The sequence below is a fragment of the Schistocerca americana genome, chromosome 1, assembly GCF_021461395.2.
Source record: "Schistocerca americana isolate TAMUIC-IGC-003095 chromosome 1, iqSchAmer2.1, whole genome shotgun sequence".
Taxonomy (NCBI): Eukaryota; Metazoa; Arthropoda; class Insecta; order Orthoptera; family Acrididae; genus Schistocerca; species Schistocerca americana.
Genome location: NC_060119.1, coordinates 415359671 through 415378754, shown reverse-complemented (window position 1 = coordinate 415378754; position 19084 = coordinate 415359671). Strand labels below are relative to the sequence as shown.

Sequence of the window (19084 nt, the reverse complement as noted above, 5' to 3'; positions counted from 1 at the left end):
GTGGACACTCACGATGAAGTGGGGATTCTCACGTACTACCATTTCACGAGTGTGCCGTAAATATCAAGAATCCGGTAAAATATCAAATCTCCGACATCGCTGCGGCCGGAAAAAAAATCCTGCAAGAACGGGACCAACGACGACTGAAGAGACTGTTCAACGTAACAGAAGTACAACCCTTCCGCATATCGCTGCAGATTTCAGTGCTGAGCCATCAACAAGTGCCAGCGTGCGAACCATTCAACGAAACATCATCGATGTGGGCTTTCGGAGCCGAAGGCCCACTCTTGTACCCTTGATAACTGCACGGCACGAAGCTTTTACTCCTCGCCTGTGCCCCACAACACCATTAGACTGTTGATGACTGGAAACACGTTGCCTGGTCGGACGAGTCGCGTTTCAAATTGTATCGAGTGGATGGATGTGTGCGGGTATGGAGACAACCTCATGAATCCATAGACCCTGCATGACACCAGAGGACTCTTCAAGCTGGTAGAGGCTCTATAACGGTGTGGGGCGCGTGCGGTTGGAGTGATACGGGACCTCTGATACGGCTAGATACGGCTCTGACAGGTGACACGTACGTAAGCATCCTGTATGGTCACCTGCATCCATTCATGTACATTGTGCATTCCGACAGACTTGGACAATTCCGGCAGGACAATGCAACACCCCACACGTCCAGAATTGTTACAGAGTAACTTCAGGAACACACTTCTCAATTTAAACACTTCCGCTGGCCACCAAACTCGTCAGCATAACTGGGATATCTTGCAACTACCCCTTCTTAATCTAACGGATTTATGGGCAGCCGTGCAGGATTCATGGTGTCAGTTTCCTCCAGCACTACTTCAGATATTGGTAGAGTCCATGCCACGTCTTGTTGCAGGACTTATGCCTGCTCGCAGGGGCCCTACACGATATTACGCAGGTGTACTTTATTTATTTTTTTAAATTTATTTATTGTTCCGTGGGACCAAATTAAGGAGAAGTCTCCATGGTCATGGAACGAGTCAATACATGAAATTATAACACGATATTAGAAACAGATAAAATGAAATATAAAAAAACATATTCAGGTGACAAGTCGTAAGTTTAAATGAAGGAAATCAACAATGTAACACTGGAATTTGCTTAATTTTTTAGCTCTTCCAGGAGCTCCTCGACAGAATAGAAGGAGTGAGCCATGAGGAAACTCTTCAGTTTAGACTTAAAAGAGTTTGGGCTACTGCTAAGATTTTTGAGTTCTTGTGGTAGCTTATTGAAAATGGATGCGGCAGAATACTGCACTCCTTTCTGCACAAGAGTCAAGGAAGTGCATTCTACATGCAGATTTGATTTCTGCCTAGTATTAACTGAGTGAAAGCTGCTAACTCTTGAGAATAGGCTAATATTGCTAACAACAAACGACATTAAAGAAAATATGTACTGTGAGGGCAATGTCAGAATTCCCAGATTTTTGAATAGGGGTCGACAAGACGTTCTCGAACTTACACCACATATAGCTCGAACAGCCCGTTTTTGAGCCAAAAATACCCTTTTTGAACAGAAGAATTACCCCAAAAAATAATACCATACGACACAACCGTATGAAAATATGCGAAGTAGACTACTTTTCTTGTTGGAGTGTCACTTATTTCAGATACTGTTCTAATGGTAAATAAAGCAGCATTTAGCTTCTGAACAAGATCCTGGACATGGGCTTTCCACAACAGCTTACTATCTATCAGAACGCCTAGGAACTTGAACTGTTCCGTCTCGCTTATAATATGCCTATTCTGTCTGATCAAAATATCGGTTCTTGTTGAATTGTGAGTTAGAAACTGTAAAAACTGAGTCTTACTGTGATTTAGCATCAAATTATTTTCCACAAGCCATGAACTTATTTCATGAACTACATTATTTGTTACTGTTTCAATATTACACACAAGATCCTTCGCTATCAAGCTGGTGTCATCAGCAAACAGAAATATTTCTGAATCACCTGTAATACTAGAAGGCATATCATTTATATAAATAAGAAACAGCAGTGGCCCCAGCACCGACCCTTGGGGAATGCCCCACTTAACAGTGCCCCATTGGGACTGAACATCACTACCACTCTCAATATTGCGGAGAATTACCCTCTGCTTTCTGTTCTTAAAGTAAGAGGCGAACCAATTGTAAGCTACTCCCCTTACTCCATAATGGTCCAACTTCTGCAGTAATATTTTGTGGTCAACACAGTCAAAAGCCTTCGTTAAATCAAAGAAAACACCTAGCGTTCGCAACCTTTTATTTAATCCGTCCAAAACCTCACAGAGAAAATAGAATATAGCATTTTCAGTTGTTAAACCATTTCTAAAACCAAACTGAACATTTGACAGCAAATTATGTGAATTTAAATGCTCCAGTAACCTTGTATATACAACCTTCTCGATAACTTTAGCGAACACCGATGGCATAGAAATAGGTCTAAAATTGTCAACATTATCAATGTCTCCCTTTTTATAAAGTGGCTTCACTACCGAGTACTTTAATCGGTCAGGAAACCGACCACTCTTAAAGGAAAAGTTACAGACATGGCTGAGAACTGGGCTAACATACATAGTATTCTGCTAGATACCCTGTCATATCCATGAGAGTTCTTGGTCTTTAGTGATTTAATTATTAACTCAATCTCCCTCTTGTCAGTATCATGGAGGAGCATTTCAGGTAACAGTCTCGGAACACTTTTTTCTAAGAGCGCTATATGATTCCCTGTTGGGACTAGGCTTCTATTTAGTTCACCTGCTATATTCAGAAAGTGATTATTAAATACTGTACATATATGCGACTTATCAGTAACACGGACATTCCCACTACGCACTGATTCTACACCCTCGACCTGTCTCTGCAGACCAGCAACTTCCTTTACGACTGACCATATGGTTTTAATTTTATCCTGAGACTTAGCTATTCTATCTGCATACCACATACTTTTTGCCTTCCTAATAACATTTTTAAGCACCTTACAATACTGTTTGTAATGGGCTGCTGCATTTAGTTTCTTTGGCTCTTCAATGTATTTATAAGTGTCTGTAAATTCCATGTGTTACTGTTGCTATTATATTTAACATTGTGCTTAGAAACCATACGATAAATACGTTGATAATTAATGTTGAATGTTCCCTTTTGTATTCTTAACTTGTACCAATATTACTGCATTGAATATGTAGGTTCACCGGGCGAAACGCTAGTTACCCCCTAAAAGAGAACACTTGTCGCTCTGGAGCGCTGTAGATACGTATCAGTCGGTTGTGTGGAGTCAGTGCAGTAAGAGGGGGGGGGGGGGGGAAATTAGTGTTTAACGTCCCGTCGACAACGAGGTCATTAGAGACGGAGCGCAAGCTCGGATTAGGGAAGGATGGGGAAGGAAATCGGCCGTGCCCTTTCAAAGGAACCATCCCGGCATTTGCCTGGAGCGATTTAGGGAAATCACGGAAAACCTAAATCAGGATGGCCGGACACGGGATTGAACCGTCGTCCTCCCGAATGCGAGTCCAGTGTGCTAACCACTGCGCCACCTCGCTCGGTGTGTGTGCAGTAAGATGGATCAATGTGACAAAATGGCAGAAACGAGGTAACGGGTTTCGTCGTGCCCATGACCATACCGTGAAGGAAGTTGCCTCATTTGTAGGTGAATTCTACAAGGAATTGGGTACTTTCAACATTCATATAACATGGCTAAGAAGAGTACTGGTTAGAAAATCGTAATTGATAGCGTCTGTAGACAAGTATTAGGGCTATCGGTTGCAATCCCGACAGGAACTTCTGCTGTCAGTGAATGCAGGACTATCTCGTTTCCATGCGGACATTGAGATGGGAACTTCGTGCAGTGGTCATACGGAATCGGGTACCTCACAAAACGCCATTGCTCACTGCAGTACATGTTTCCCGTGGACCAAACAACACAGCAACTCAACTGTAGTGTGGCCCGACAAGTCACAGTTTTGCCTGTTTTCGAATAGTGCCTGGCGTCGCGTGCATCGACTGTTTAATGTGGCGTTTAAGTCGCAGAGATGGTTCTGTGATGTTTTGCGGGTATTTTTTTTAATATCATTTGAGCCGAGTCAGATTACCCTGAGCACAAACTAAACAGAAAGCTGAGCTTGGAATATCTACAACTATGAAAAGGATACATTGCTACTAACCGTAAAGGTGACACGTTGAGTTGCAGATAGGCACATAGAAAAGACAGTTACACTCTAACCTTTTGGCCAAAGCCTTAGAAAACGAAAAAGCACACACACACACACACACAGACACACACACACACACACACACACACACACACACACACACACACACACACATGACCGCTATTTCTGGCCGCTCCGACCAGAACGCATTCTTTACTATTAGTAGCAATCTATCCTCTTCGTAATTGTTGAACACAAACTAGGATGTTTATTGTAACATTTTCGATGGCCAAATGTTGCCTCCTCCTCTAAATCTTCATGGCGAATATGCTGTGGACAAACGATAACAGCCATATGCACAGTTCTGTGCTCATACCTTCCTCGTCTAACACTCAACCATCCTACCGCATCTCGGCTGGCCAGCCGATTCGCCCAGTCTTAACACCATAGAAAACAGCGAGAGAGACGCATAAATCAACATCTGACAGCGTGGTAATTCTACGGGATCTAATTTTCAGTGAGTGTTCAGCTGAAAATGGCATACCTGAAGAAACTAAGGGAACTCTCTTCATTTGTTCAGGACATTATCAACTCTAGAAGTGGTGTTACACCTTTTTAGCGTGATTTTTTGTACGATGCGCTTAGTTTTTACCACTCTACTGCCCTGTCCATCGCCAAATCAACTAGGAGAATGCTTCAGTGCTTCCATGCTTCCTAGGCCTGTTGATATTCTGCTCCCGATGCTTCCTTTGCTTCGGCCGCCTTGAACAATTTTGTTTTGCACATCTTTACTCTCCCCAGTTTTTATGTTTTAACACGTTTCTCTTTTACAATCTTCCACTGTTTGTCATTTTTGTTTTTCTGCATTTGTTGAGAAATGTTGGCAATTCTCACGTCTGCGGAACCCATTAATCTACTCACAGAGCACGTCCGTGAGCTACTCAAATTAGTCAAATATGCTCTCCTGTGGTGCACTTTTGCATATACCTATTTGTTCCCCTTGTTTCATACCGTGGGTGTCTTCCGGATAGCCTCGTGTAATAAGCAACATTTATATAAGGGGGCAGTCAAATGGAAACGACTCAGATGGAAAAAATAAAGTGTTTATTATTTCAAAAGTAATCGCCATAACTGTTAATACATATATCCCAGTGTAAGACAAGACAGTCAATGGCATCATGGAAAAATGTTGCTGTTGCCTACGCAGCCAGGACTGTATCCAAGCATGGAGGCAGGCAGGCCAAGGTTGTTTCAAGTACGCTGCAGAAATTTCGCTGAGAAGCCCATATACATCTCCATCCAGTCACGATCCCAAACCCTTACGATTATCATGGTTTTGGAACCCTGAAGAAATATATTCGGTTCGCTTCGTACGAAGAGGTGTACACCCGGGTACAAACATGGTTGCATAGGAAGGAATCCGCGAACATTTTTCCTTAAAGGCACTGGCCGTCTTGTCTCTCAATGCGATAATTTTATTAACAGTTGTGGCGATTACTTTTGAAATAATGAACACTTTACTTTGTTTTCCATCTGTCTCGTTTGTTTTGACTGTCCCTTACATAATACGAGCCTCTTAATTTTCAAATATGGCAGCCGCTGCTGTTCTGTAGGCAGTTCGTGCGTGCGCACTTAGTAGCTGTGCTTATTGGTTTCCCACACAGACGCGACAACGGTTAGTCTCTGGTTAACTTTTTTTTTTCTTTTTAATGCGTCCAACAAACTGAAAATCTCATCGATTTTGAAACACGCAGTGATTTGATTTCTGTACGCAAAAGACGTCAAAGCTGTCGAAAGGTGCATTATGGAGAAAACGTTCTGGGCAATGCATTGGTAAGACAATATGTAAAGACGGCCACACTGTGGTCATGATAAAGTGTGAAATTGGTGGCCATCTTCGTCACAAAAATTCAAGAAGACTGATTTCGCCCTTAACGAATGAGTTTCCTCAGTTTTCAAGAAGCTCGCTGTGTCATTTACTTAAAACTGCCGGAATTTCTGCTCACGTCGGGTACCGATAGGCTAGTGTTGGTGGACTCATTGTTGAAAAATTGATGGCGTAGATAGGCTTTCATTTAATAGTATAATTGTATTTACGAGGCTTGTACTTTTTAAGTACCACTAGTATATTAAACGAATGTAAGTGAACTATAAAATGCACTTGTGTTATTTTAGTATCAAATGATACTTAATTTTGTATTAAAAAAAAAGCACGTCTCCTACATCCAAGGCGGAGAAAAGCAACCTGCTAATGAAGTCAGCGCAAAATTTTCCAGATAACCACTAGTTGGAAATGGAGTTCAGGCCACAAAACGACAGCCAATCAACGATGAGCACGCAGAAATTTTTTTGATAAGCGCACGTGCTTGGGTGTGGCTAGCGGTGCGGTTTTGTCTTTAGCTCAGACTTACTGACGTACTGTTCTTGCTAGAATAAAAGTGCATTCATGCTCTCTGCACATTAACAAAGGTTAAATCATGTGACCTTTAGTTTTCGTAGTACACAACATGCATCTTACAGTACCACATATTGACTAACTTACTGCAGTGTTGTTTCTGCTGAGTAGCTTATTATCTTCACAAAGTAACGTAATTAAGGTGCTTTTAGCGTTGCTGATTAAATAATCAAACTTTAATCAGTAAACCTCACAGAAAGCGTCTAACGTAACCAGACAGGGACGGAATTTGAAGTTCGCCTAGCGTTGAATTTTCAGCCGAAACCGTTATCTTCAACTGACTTAATTTGTAACTCCGCTCTATGCGTAACATCTGTAGTTGTGGAAACCTAGTTTAAATATAAACACTTCCGCGCGCTCCTCGCAGCTGATCAATAGCCGTTTTACGACCATATCTTCTGAACTGTGCGTTTCCGACCTGTTGTTACCTCGATAATTTTGTTCGATTCCACGTTCCGGCCCTTGCTCTGACTTTATAATCTGGTTGTTTTCCTTCATCCCGTATACATCATTTTACTAGACGTGGTAAATTACTAGTAAAATAATATTATACTCTTTACTTTTTCCTGAATTTTGGAGTTACCAACAAGGTTATAACCTTAATTTATCCTCGTTGTGTGGATGTTATCTGAGGGCTGCGACTGTATTGTAAGATTTTTATGAAATAATATATACTGCAACAGTCACTAGTTATTAATCGTGCTAATAAAATATTGGTAACTAGTGACTGTTGCAGTACGCATTATTTCATAAAAAAGCCATGACCTTTTATTATTTCGGAGAAAAGAGAAAGCATCATTACCAGCATTTTTGTCTGCCTACGGCAAAATGGGGAGCACGATTTAGGTGCGTGGTTGGCCAGTGAGGGCGCGCGCGGCACGTGAGCCGCCTGTAGATGTTGTGTTTGGGACATTGCGTCAGCCACGACTCACGTCACGGGTAAAGCAGCCGACACAAGCATTCCTCGCACCTTAGGCAATGACTGGAGCCCGGACCTAGGGGCCGTGTCCTTCACGAACATACTCGAATAACGGCGACAGAAGTGAATCACGTGATGAGACAACTAACATTTTCATTTTTGTCATTTTTACCGAATGGGGTGGAGCTTAGTAAGACATTGAACGTGTCGTTCGGAAGGACGCCTATTCAAATGCCCGTCGGGACAGCCATAGTTAGGTTTCCCGAGATTTTTTTTAAACTGCTTCAGACAAATTACGAGATAGTTCCTTTGAAGGGCCACCATGACCTATTTGCTTTCTCCATTCGAACTTTTATTTCATCTCAAATGACCAGGTCGTCGATGGAATTTAAATCTTACTCTTCCATCTTTTTTGTGTGTCCTGTGTTACGATGAAGACACTGGTAATCTATTTCCATCTTGTTCAGTACGAGATAGACATCAGTGGTGCCCGTTTGAGAAACTGTTCCCAGGTAGTGGACTGCCAATGTGAAACCTGGCTTTTCTTTCGCTTCGTCTTAGGACCTAATCGAAAGATACTGGCATTTTGGTTCCCAGCAGTCTCCAGAAGTGTTAGGAGAAACAATGTAAAATCTTAAAATCTTGACCAAGTTGGGTATTGTACTCGTTCCTAGTGTTACTGAATTCAAGTCTTACTGAATTGTGACTGGTAAAAACTAAAGTCGAAAAAGTGGCGTATTGCGACGATAATGTTCGCCAACATTCTCCATAATCAACATCTGTGCTTCTGTATGCTGCTTCCAAGAATTATTTTCCCTCCCGTTGAATAGTGATGTCAAGTTTCTGAACAATCAAATAGTGAAAAAAGTATCAAAGTTGACGGCACATATTATATAATGCAAGGAATACTGTTGACAATGTTAAAATACCACGTATTGCACGGATCAGTCATCCAAGTTATCTTAAAGAGTTCCAGGATCAAAGGAGTACATGGTGGCAAACATATGTCATTAAAAAAAAGGAACTCGTCGTCTTTTAGAAAAAGACGTATGATTTCCACCATTTTCGCCTATTTATTTGCGAAGGAGCCTAAATAACCTGCAATACAAGATTGCAGTTATATATTCAATAGATACGTGAAACAAATTCCTTATTTACATTTTATATTTGGGGGGTAGCTGTAGTTTTGGCCCAGAAGTATCCTAGTCTGTTAAAACTTCTTCCTGTTTTTCACTGCATTTACCACCTTGCGGGCTGTGGTCTTATATTTCCCAGGCTGGAGACACACACTAGGTCTGTGTAGCCCTTGCACACACATATCAATGTTTACAATGTGAAACCAATTTTTCTCCATCCTTAGCACATTCCATAATTCACAAATAGTGTATACTGATGACTCGATGGTTGCTGGTCACTTAGGCCTTGCTTATACTCATACGGGACGTACTGAACTGCACCCTTTTTCCAAATGGCTGTGATGTTTTAACTGAGGACTTGGTAGCAATATCTCGTGATTTCGAGCGTATTCGTTCCTGCACCGGTGAGTCCTTTGTCATCTGCAGCAGCTCAGAGCAGTTTGCAAAACTGAACCAGTGTTCGCTCTCCATCCCCTTGGTCATTGCTCTCCGGGGTTCCCTGTATGCCCTCGCACAATGTTGATGCTCATTGATGCTTGGCTAGACCCAGGGCCATTTCGGGATCCCGAGGAACGAACTCGCTTATGAACTGGCCAAAGTGGCTACCACGACTCTTGTGATCGGTGTTCCGCAAACAGGCCTCCGATCGGTATTACGCCGTCAAGTTTTAGGAGTCTGGAATACTGGATGGCTCACTTTGACTTCACCAAACAAACTACTGGTGATAATGGAGACTACGAGTCTGTGGAGGTCCTCAATGCAAGCCTCTCGCAAGGGCTCTACCTTCCTTTGCTCCACATTGGCCATACTTGGCTGACTCATGGTCATCTCCTCTGTCGTGAGAACCCACTCCACTGTCGTTGTGGTTCCCATTTGATGATAGTCCACATTTTGTTGGTCCAAATCTAGCTGCCTGTGGCCACTCTTTAGGTCACTCTGACGAGCTACCTCTGGTGTTAGGAGACGATGCCTTAGCGGCTGAGCTAGTTTTACGTTTTATTCGTGAAGGAGGGCTTCCTCCACTCTCGTTAAGGGAGGGCCACTTGGCCCACTGAGGGGTTGGCAGGACACTGTTGCCTCCTCTACCCAGACCAGGCTGCGTCTGTCTGGGCCACGTGGTCCAGCCCAGTCCCCCTACCTGCACTTTTGCTCTTCCCCCACCCTCTCCCACGATCTGTTCGACTTGTTCATCTTCTGTCTATCTGTGTTTCTCTTGCCCTGTCCGTATTGATAGTCTAGTCTTTCTTAGGCAATTTCTGAGTGGGAAGCCGTTGGTAAGTGGCGCGCTCGCGCGCGCGCGCGCGCGCGCGCGCGTATGTGTGTGTGTGTGTGTGTGTGTGTGTGTGTGTGTGTGTGTGTGTGTGTGTGTGTGTGTGTGTGTGGAGGGTTGCAACTTTAATAGTGACAACTATTTCTTTACAGCTCGTAAAAAAATAGATACGTGTTTCAAAGTTTTACTGACCTTCAAAGTAGTCACCAGCATTGTGTATAACCCGTTGCCAGCGATGTGGAAGTCGTAGGATACTCTTAGCAGGACCAGTTGTGTTGACAGTTCGAGCGGAGCGGTCTATTATCCGATGAATTTGTAGCAGTTCTGAAGCGAACGCCGTGAAGTGTTTCCTTCAGTTTAGAAATCGAGTTGAACTCACGAGGGCCTAAGTCAGGGGAGTGCAGTAGTTGGTATAGCACTTAGTAGCCCCATCTTTCAAACAAATCACCTTGCACTTTACATGGTGAGCCTTGTACTGCAAAATGATGGTCAGGTCCTGCAAAAAGTGTCATCCCTTCTGTCTCTATGCTGTTCATTTTAGGAACGCAACCTACGACCAGCTTAGAGACAGAAGATTCTTGCCAGTACTGGGAATCGAACCCGGGTCCTCCAGATGTCACTCAGGCATGCTGACTACCAGCTACGGAAAAATATGTCATAACTGTGATAGTCTCCAAAAATTGTCTAATATTAATACTTTGTAGTGAAAAACGTATGTAGTGACGTTGTTGTGAAGTACATTTTATTTTTTATTTGCTTATTTTAACTTCATATCCTAAGAATGTCTGAAAATGTTGCTGTAGTCCTAAGGAACAACTAATAAAAGCTGTAGTCTTAAGGAACAACTAATAAAAGAAGGCAAACAGTGATTGACGTTGAAGCTCTTAATCTATATTCCTTATGACGTTAGTGATCATCATGAACTATTTCTAACAGCCGTTTTTCCCATTTCAGATAAACGTAGCTCTACGGAACTGCTCGTCTCTACAACACTGCTGAATTTACACCCGGTAAGTTTCGCAGAATTCCGAAAACATGAGCCTTCTGCCTTCAATTTCCTTAGTGTATTACCCAATAACCAAACATGGAATCGAACTAGCCGTGTCGTTTTTTAATCTCGTCAAACTTGACAATACTGCTCTTGGCCAGTCGAGAAGTACTTTGTTATGCCCGTCACGCCTGTCGGTCGGTCTAAGAGCTGTTTTGGAGAGAAGCTCGACAAGTTTTCCGCGGTAAGCAAACTCCCAAAAAAATCGGCGTTGGTGCTCTGAACATCCTTCTCAGTTACATCAAGAGGTTTCGCATGTAGTACAAACAGGGTTGTGGTCTACAATCAGAGAAACACGAATTATTTTACCGATATTTTTTTACGGAACTGTATATGTCAGGCTAGTAGATTTTTCAAGATCTGATTTAACGACACACTTCTCTACGACATAATAAGAAAGCTATTTGAGATCATCTAACTGAAACTAAATACTCGGTAGGGCTCATAGACACACGTCTTGGAATTTTACATATGGCGCCTAAAGGAAGATTTTTGAGCATCTTACACGGACTTGAAATCTATTAGCGTCTGAAAGAGCTAGATAGAATACTTACAATTAGTCTGGAACCAGATAGAATACTTAATCTGCATTGTGGCTTTAAGAATTCCGGCACTTCAGTAACTTTGACGACGTACTCAGGCGGCCCCATTTCGAGGCGAGCTGGCGTAGCGTGCATTTTGTGGTCCTGTGTTACGGTATGCGGGCGAGTGTGACGATTCGTGCTCTACGTATTCTTGTAAGAGTTTTTCTACCCGTACAGGAGAAACGTGTTCGTGTAGTTTAGTGTAGTATCCTTAGTGTCTTGCGCTTTCCGCTAGCCACATTCTTGCTGCTGTAGTGATTCATTGTTGACCGCACAATGGCCGATCCTCGTGACACTGGTCAGGATATACAGTCGACACTGGAATTCTGCCATCAAAATGCATCGTCGGATGTCCCGTTGTCGACGATGTCTGCAGTTCATTGTGAAGTCCAGCAAGGGCAACCGCCATCCCCGGACCTGCAATTTCTACAACAACGGGGGTTACAGCACCAGCAGCAAGAATTTGAGCACGACACCACCATCATCATCATCAGCAGCAACAACAACTTTAGGTCAGTGGGCAGGTCAGCCAACACTGTGACCCTGAGGCTTCGCAATTACGCCGATGCAACTGACCATCAGCAGCAGCAAAGCGGCCCCCATAGTACATGTTTCTACGTCGACTCTAATACTGTCACAGACCGTGATGTGCGTGAGATACAGTTCGCATCCCCCTTTGCTGGCGGCGCAGTGCAGAGAAACAGAAACCCTCTCAGGGTCATCCCACGACCCCTCATGATGCGGCTGCACGGCCATGTATCAACAGTCGGCGGAGTCAACCTGCTGCATGCCACCCATACATCGCCTTTGTCGAAAGATTAGATCAGAAAATGGGCAAACCCTATCCTATGGCAGTGGGATTTGGGCAGTGGTTTCCTCATTCAAAAGGAAACCGGTGGCTCCAAAGCGGTTGTAGAACTGGACAGATGAAGTTACCCTTATTATCGCATCACCTTCTGCACTGTCAGCGCCCCTTGACCTCTCGATGACCGGTACCACTGACCATCCTAGAGATGGCTTCACCTCACCGTTCTCTCATGCCGAACTCCACAGGGCTCTGACGTACTAAAAGGACACATCCATCAGATGCGACCAGATTCATTATTCCATGATCAGCAATTTGACCGATAACACAACATGTTTTCTTGTGAGCATCCTTAGTGACATTTGGAAGGAGGGGAACATTCCAGCTGATGGGATGACTCAGATATTGGTCTCATACTGAAACCTGGAAAGTATCCTGGTCGAGAGACGACGTATCACCCGGTTGCCCTCTCGTTATGTATGGGTAAGACTTTTGAACGCCTTCTCAAGTTCCGCTTAGAATGGTAGTAGAAAACCAGGACTTGCTCCGCCGGACGCAATGTGGCTTCCGCAAGGGCAGAAGTACTGTTTACATCATCACATCTCTTGCGTTGAACATTGAAAAAACCGTTCTGACTAACTGATACCTGACGGCTTTATTTCTTCATTTCTCGATAGCTTATGACAATGTTATGACATGTGCGCTTATTAAAAATTGTAACTGCTGCACCTATCGGTATCGTTTTTACAAATTATCTGTGGTTTGCTCGGCAGTCGTACTGTCTGTGACCGTGACCAAGTGTCGTACGGGCCTCGCTGCACATGATCCATGCCATTCCACAGGTGGTGATATTGAGTCCCTTATTGTACATCCTTCGTGTCGCCTAACTGGAGACAATTTTGAGCTCTAACGTCAAATTTCTTCAGTATGTGGACGACGTTTGTATCTACCTCTGTTCGCCATGATTTTCGGTGACAAGATTATGGCTTCACGACGCATGTATCAAGCTGGTCTCACAGGAGTTGGGAAATGGATTCACTTTGTCGCCCGAAAAATCTGCAGTGATGAGATTCACGAGAAAACGAAGGAATTACTAATGTCACTCCAGCTTGGCCCCGAACAAACTTCCTGTTCAGTCACGTGCTAAGTTACTTCGCGTCAACACTGACTGCAAACTGACGTGGACACGTCATATTTACTTTGTATAAAAGGGCCATAATGAAACTGTTAACTGCCTCGCTAAGAGGAGCATTATGGAAGGACAATTCCTATCAACACCAGTCCCTTTTATAGATTTCAACTCTACGGCCAAGAAATCTGCTTGTCATGAATGAAAGGCCGGCCGCGGTGGACGAGCGGTTCTAGGCGCTCAGTTCGTAACCGCGCGATTGCTACGGTCGCAGGTTCGAATCCTGCCTCGGGCATGGATGTGTGTGATGTCCTTAGGTTAGTTAGGTTTAAGTAGTTCTAAGTTCTAGGGGACTGATGACCACAGCTGTTAAGTCCCATAGTGCTCAGAGCCATTTGAACCATGAATGAAATTGTGAATGGCACGTATCCAGGCAGTACAAGCGCGGGCATCTGGCGGCCATACAACCGAATGCCTCTTCTAGGCTATAGTTCACCTCATTGAAGCTTAGTAGGTATCAAGTAACCTCTCTCATTCGCAATAGGATGGGACACGGACGTTACCTTGCCCATCTATACCGGTTGAAAATAATCGCTTCTGGACACGATGATCAGAACACAACAGCTGTGGCGGATCTGAACCACGTCTTATTTGGCGTGTACCAAGTGCTCGGCCGCACAGGCAGTCTTATACAAAAAATTGGTAGCGACGGGCTACTTCCTCGCTACAAGTTGACTGCTTCACCGTTTCGATGTATATAGGTATTATCTGCTCGCGAACTACACACATCAAAGTGTGTTGTTCAAGCGTTTCCAAGATGGCCGAGAAGACGCTCAAGATGGCTCACTTCCGGAACGCCCTTTTTAAATATTTTACAAATTTTACCTAACCAATTTAACACTACAAAAGTTGTGCGAAGCTGGTGCCGAAAATTCTCACGATTGATCAGTCATTTTATACTGACTGATACCACTGAATTTTTTTGGAAAGAGTGATAGCATGTGACAAAACTGTGTTTTTTCGCTTATGATCCAGAAACGAAGCGCAAATCCATGCGTTGGAAGGGCTCAGCTTCACCGAGAAGTAAGAAGCTGGAGTGAGCAAATCAAGATTCAAAGCGATGATGATTCCTTTTTTTGACGTTCAGAGAATTTTGTATCTGTACTGGGTTCCTGAAGGTCATACTATAGTCAACATCGTTCCTTTGAGGTTCTTGCTCAATCATGTGAGAAAATAATAAAAAACGACCCAAATTGTGGAAGAACAAGTGCTGAGTTGTGTATCAAGACAACGGACCGCCTCATACGGCATTGTCTGTTAAGAGGTTTCTAGCGAAGTGCACCAACCCATTGTTCGCCTCACCTAGCACCATGTGACTTTTGTCTTTTCCCTAAGGTCAAATCTGCGTTAAAAGGAACAAGGTTCCAGCCCGTTGGAGCAGTGAAAGAAAAATCGGCACACGTCATCGAGGAGCTCACAGAGGAAGACTTCTAGCACTGTTTCTATCAATGGAAAATTCGCGAAGGACATTGTGGGGATGGAGGAAGGGAGTATGTGGAGGGTGATGATAATTAAATATGTGTGTTTTTTTTACAGCAATAGTCCCGTTATTTTATAGCCACATCTCCAGTACACTTAAGCTTGTCAGTAGTTCATCACCTCCCCCACCGAACTCCGTAGAATCTCTCCCTTAATGTTGCACACCTGAATGACGAGATGTGGAGAGTTAGATTTAGTTAAGATTTTTAATTTAGTAGTGCACTGTGCGCTGTTCGGGAAAGGCAGAGAGTACAGATTCGGCGCACATAATTTGTCAGAAATGTTAGTCGTAGCTAAAGAGTAAAAATATTTCGAGTTTGTATGGTAACAAACCACACTCAGATGACTTGAAGGCAAACAGTTGTAAGTTAGCAAGAACCGTGCAACGCAGCTTGCTTACCCCTACCCACAGCTTCCCCCACATTATGGAGTTTTATGATATGAAACAAGCAGCAGACAGGTTCACTTTAACCAAATCGATGGTCAGCTCGTGCATTTCTTCTTTTAAGTAATGAGGTCTACGTGCTCATGACGCACGAGTTCAGACGCACGTCACCGTAAAGCTCTTATGATTCCCAGAGCTTAGCATAGAATTCCATAGTACTAACTCACGCCGTCGTCTTTTGATAAGACAGCAGACATTCTAGCAAATTTTATCACGTTATCTCCATGCTGAACGCTCACGAGTGACAGGACAATGGTGTCACCGCGGATTAAGGGTACAATAACTACATGCCGCTCTTAAAGACCTACGTAATCCTAGCGGCACATCAAAGGAAACAACTTATCATTAGTCATTAAGTTAATGCGTCATTATGCAGAACATTGCTGGAAGGGGAAATATTGTGTTTGTTATTTGTCAGATTTGCGATAATCCCTGTGAAATCAATGCAAGACCAAAAATACAAATTTGAATGGGCAATCTTCTTAATTTTAGCGGTTGTCACTTGATTTCAAAGTTACCTGTGTTTGGGGAATCTGCTATTTCAAGTCTTGGTAAACTGTTTATTTTTTACGTTATGGCCCTTTGTCCGCCTTGTGGCCCCAGTAATCAAACTAAGGATGGATACCTCGTGCGTAGTCTGTATGAGAATAACGTAAACTTTGTGATGTGTGTTATCGTATTATCATTCTTCGTGTATCCTATATGCCAAGATGAAGATTGGGGGTTAGACTGGCATTTGGCTAAACGAGCACCAAAAAGCCACGATCTAGGATAGTTGGTGTGCCGAATCAGCGGTCACTAATCTGATACACGGGTTCCAACTGGTCTGGCTGTTCTCCGAGTAAGCCATCGCAGACGAAAGGGGAAAAGAATCGAGGGGGAAGAAGTGACCGTGCTACCTGAAGTGCTGAGTTTCTGTTGGTCCACATGTATGCCGAAACAGCTGCAAGACCCTGGTCTAGCGATTAGCGTCGCTGCCACTAGATCGTGGGTCTCTGGTTCGATTGGCGGCCGGATCGGATATTTTCTTCGACCGGGGATTGGGTGTTTGTGTTGTCCTTCCATTTCAGCACAAAGAAGCATAGGTCACCGAAATATTTGTAGCAGGTGGCGGAACATTCCCAAGCAGCGTCTCCTCTTTCTTTTTCTTGAGCCTTTGTCCCACAACGGCGCAGGGGTGCCATGGCTTTTAACAGATTTGCCCCCTCACCCGGACGGAATACGTGAGCCCCAACTATCTGATTATAGTGAGAGTCATGTGAAAGTGAGCGACAGTTTTCTACATATTTGTGAACCGTGTAGCTGCGGTGGGAGCTTGCTACCAGGCGCCTAATGGGATGTGGGAAACTGCCTAAAGACTACATCCAGACTCGCGGGCACACCGACCCTCTCGTTCTTAATCCACCGGGAGGAGTCGATCCGGGAGAGCCGGTGTACCTCCCCGTCCCGGAAGCGGCGCTTTAAAGTGCACGGCTATCAGGGCACGTATCCACAGACAGGTTCTCCTGACCAACAAAGCATTAGGATCATTCCATATCCCAAACTGAAACGATGCTCAGTACAGAAATGTCACTGATGACCATCCATAACCGAGCGAGGTGGCGCAGTGGTTACACACTGGACTCGCATTCGGGAGGATGACGGTTCAATTCCGCGTCCGGCCATCCTGATTTAGGTTTTCCGTGATTTCCCTAAATCGCTCCAGGCAAATGTCGGGATGGTTCCTTTCAAAGGGCACGGCCTACTTCCTTCCCCGTCCTTCCCTAATCCGATGAGACCGATGACCTCGCTGTCTGGTCTCCTTCCCCAAACCAACCAACAACAACAACATGACCATCCATAAGCAAGTAACACTTCAGAGTGCCTAAAAAGCCAAAACCGGCATGGACCGTAAGTTAACAAATTTTAATCTTCAACAAATATTAATTAATCTTAATTAAATATATGCATTTGACTGTAGCAGTTTGAGTTAAGTATACTAACAGCTGAACAGATAACATCTTCAGAAATTGAACAGAAATCAATTTTTTTCGTATGTACTTTTTACTTTAGACCTCGGATGATCATCTTAGATTGCTTTCCCAAGGTTTTAACTGTTTACGGCTTCGAGGTACAGGGCACAGCTCAGAAGAATGCCTGCGTGGGATGAAACGGGGAGCTTTCTCCCCGTGGCTGCCAGTGATGTGTACTTTCCGGCTGAAAAAAAAAAATTACAGTACCTGTGTACTTCATAGTCAGCCTTGTGTTTCAGTGGATGCTGTTTATCATCTCATTTTCTTTTGTGTTTTTTTTTATGTACAGCACCAATGACAGAGTAATTCTAGAATAGCGTGCACACCGGATTGTAAGCAAGAAACGGACGTGAAAACCGTACCATTGACAATGTTTTAACCGAATATTACGAAACGTGAGCCGGCCGAAGTGGCCGTGCGGTTAAAGGCGCTGCAGTCTGGAACCGCAAGACCGCTACGGTCGCAGGTTCGAATCCTGCCTCGGGCATGGATGTTTGTGATGTCCTTAGGTTAGTTAGGTTTAACTAGTTCTAAGTTCTAGGGGACTAATGACCTCAGCAGTTGAGTCCCATAGTGCTCAGAGCCATTTGAACGAAACGTGTCGTGCCGAAAAAACGCATTTCAGTAGTTTTAGAAACAGTACCAGTGTTAATAAATTACTGATACGGTAGGTTTGATTCCAAGTCCTCACAAATTGAGAATTACACCGTTATCATTATGGAAATATCATTGGCGTGAAGAGATGAGACAATTTAATGTGTCATGTACTTCTCTCGAATCTCAAGTAAGTCACGTTTGCAAGGTTAATGTTGCTCCGTAAGCCTTCTCGTCGTAGTAGTTGGTGATATTCATATCGGGTCTCCAGCCGGAAGATAGCGTCATTTTGACACAATATTTCGGCAGTCCGCCTGGCCGCCATCTTCAGGTGAGTAAGCCGTCGCGCTAATCCTCCGGAACTGAAATCAAGCACGCCGCGGACGCTCCTTTATACACTGTCTATAGGGGGTGAAAAGTATTTAAACCGACAAACTCTGGGAGGCTGTAGGGGACATCAAAACAAATATTTTTCCCTAATGTCATTTCTTCCAATGAGGAATATTTAAACCGGTAAGGGAGATTTCTCTGGCGGCAAATTAATTAAATCAACAAACACTTTTCCATTTTTTTATGACCAAGAGACAACAACTAGGTACCAGATACGGCCCAATTAAACAGTCCAACAACACCGACCCACACATTAATCAAGAACCGCACTTGATTAGCGCTAGTAACTGTGGCATGTGGGTTATCCTCACTCCAAACATGCGAATTGTGCATGTGGAAGACTCCATCACGCCCGAACATTGCTTCATCGGTAAACAACACAGAGGATGGAAATGTAGGATGTATTTCACACTGTTCCAGGTACCACTCCGAAAACTGTGCTCTGGGTGGATAATCAACTGGTTCCAGGTTGGGGACACGCTGTATGTGAAATGGACGTAGCAATTGCTCTCGAAGGACTGTTCTTACATTCGTCTGATTCGTCCCCATGTGACGTGCAATTGCACGAGTGCTGATTGAAGGATCCCGCTCCACATGC

General features: G+C 43.8%; 1 protein-coding gene across 1 annotated transcript in view; it reads left to right on the top strand.

Moving 5' to 3' along the window:
- The window catches only part of LOC124602204 (unconventional myosin IC), a 415107-nt gene that overhangs the window by 124380 nt on the left and 271643 nt on the right, over window positions 1–19084 (top strand). Inside the window, exon 2 of the mRNA XM_047136305.1 lies at window positions 10895–10950. The gene's annotated coding sequence lies outside the window, so the exon portion shown is untranslated. The remainder of the gene's footprint in view (window positions 1–10894; window positions 10951–19084) is intronic.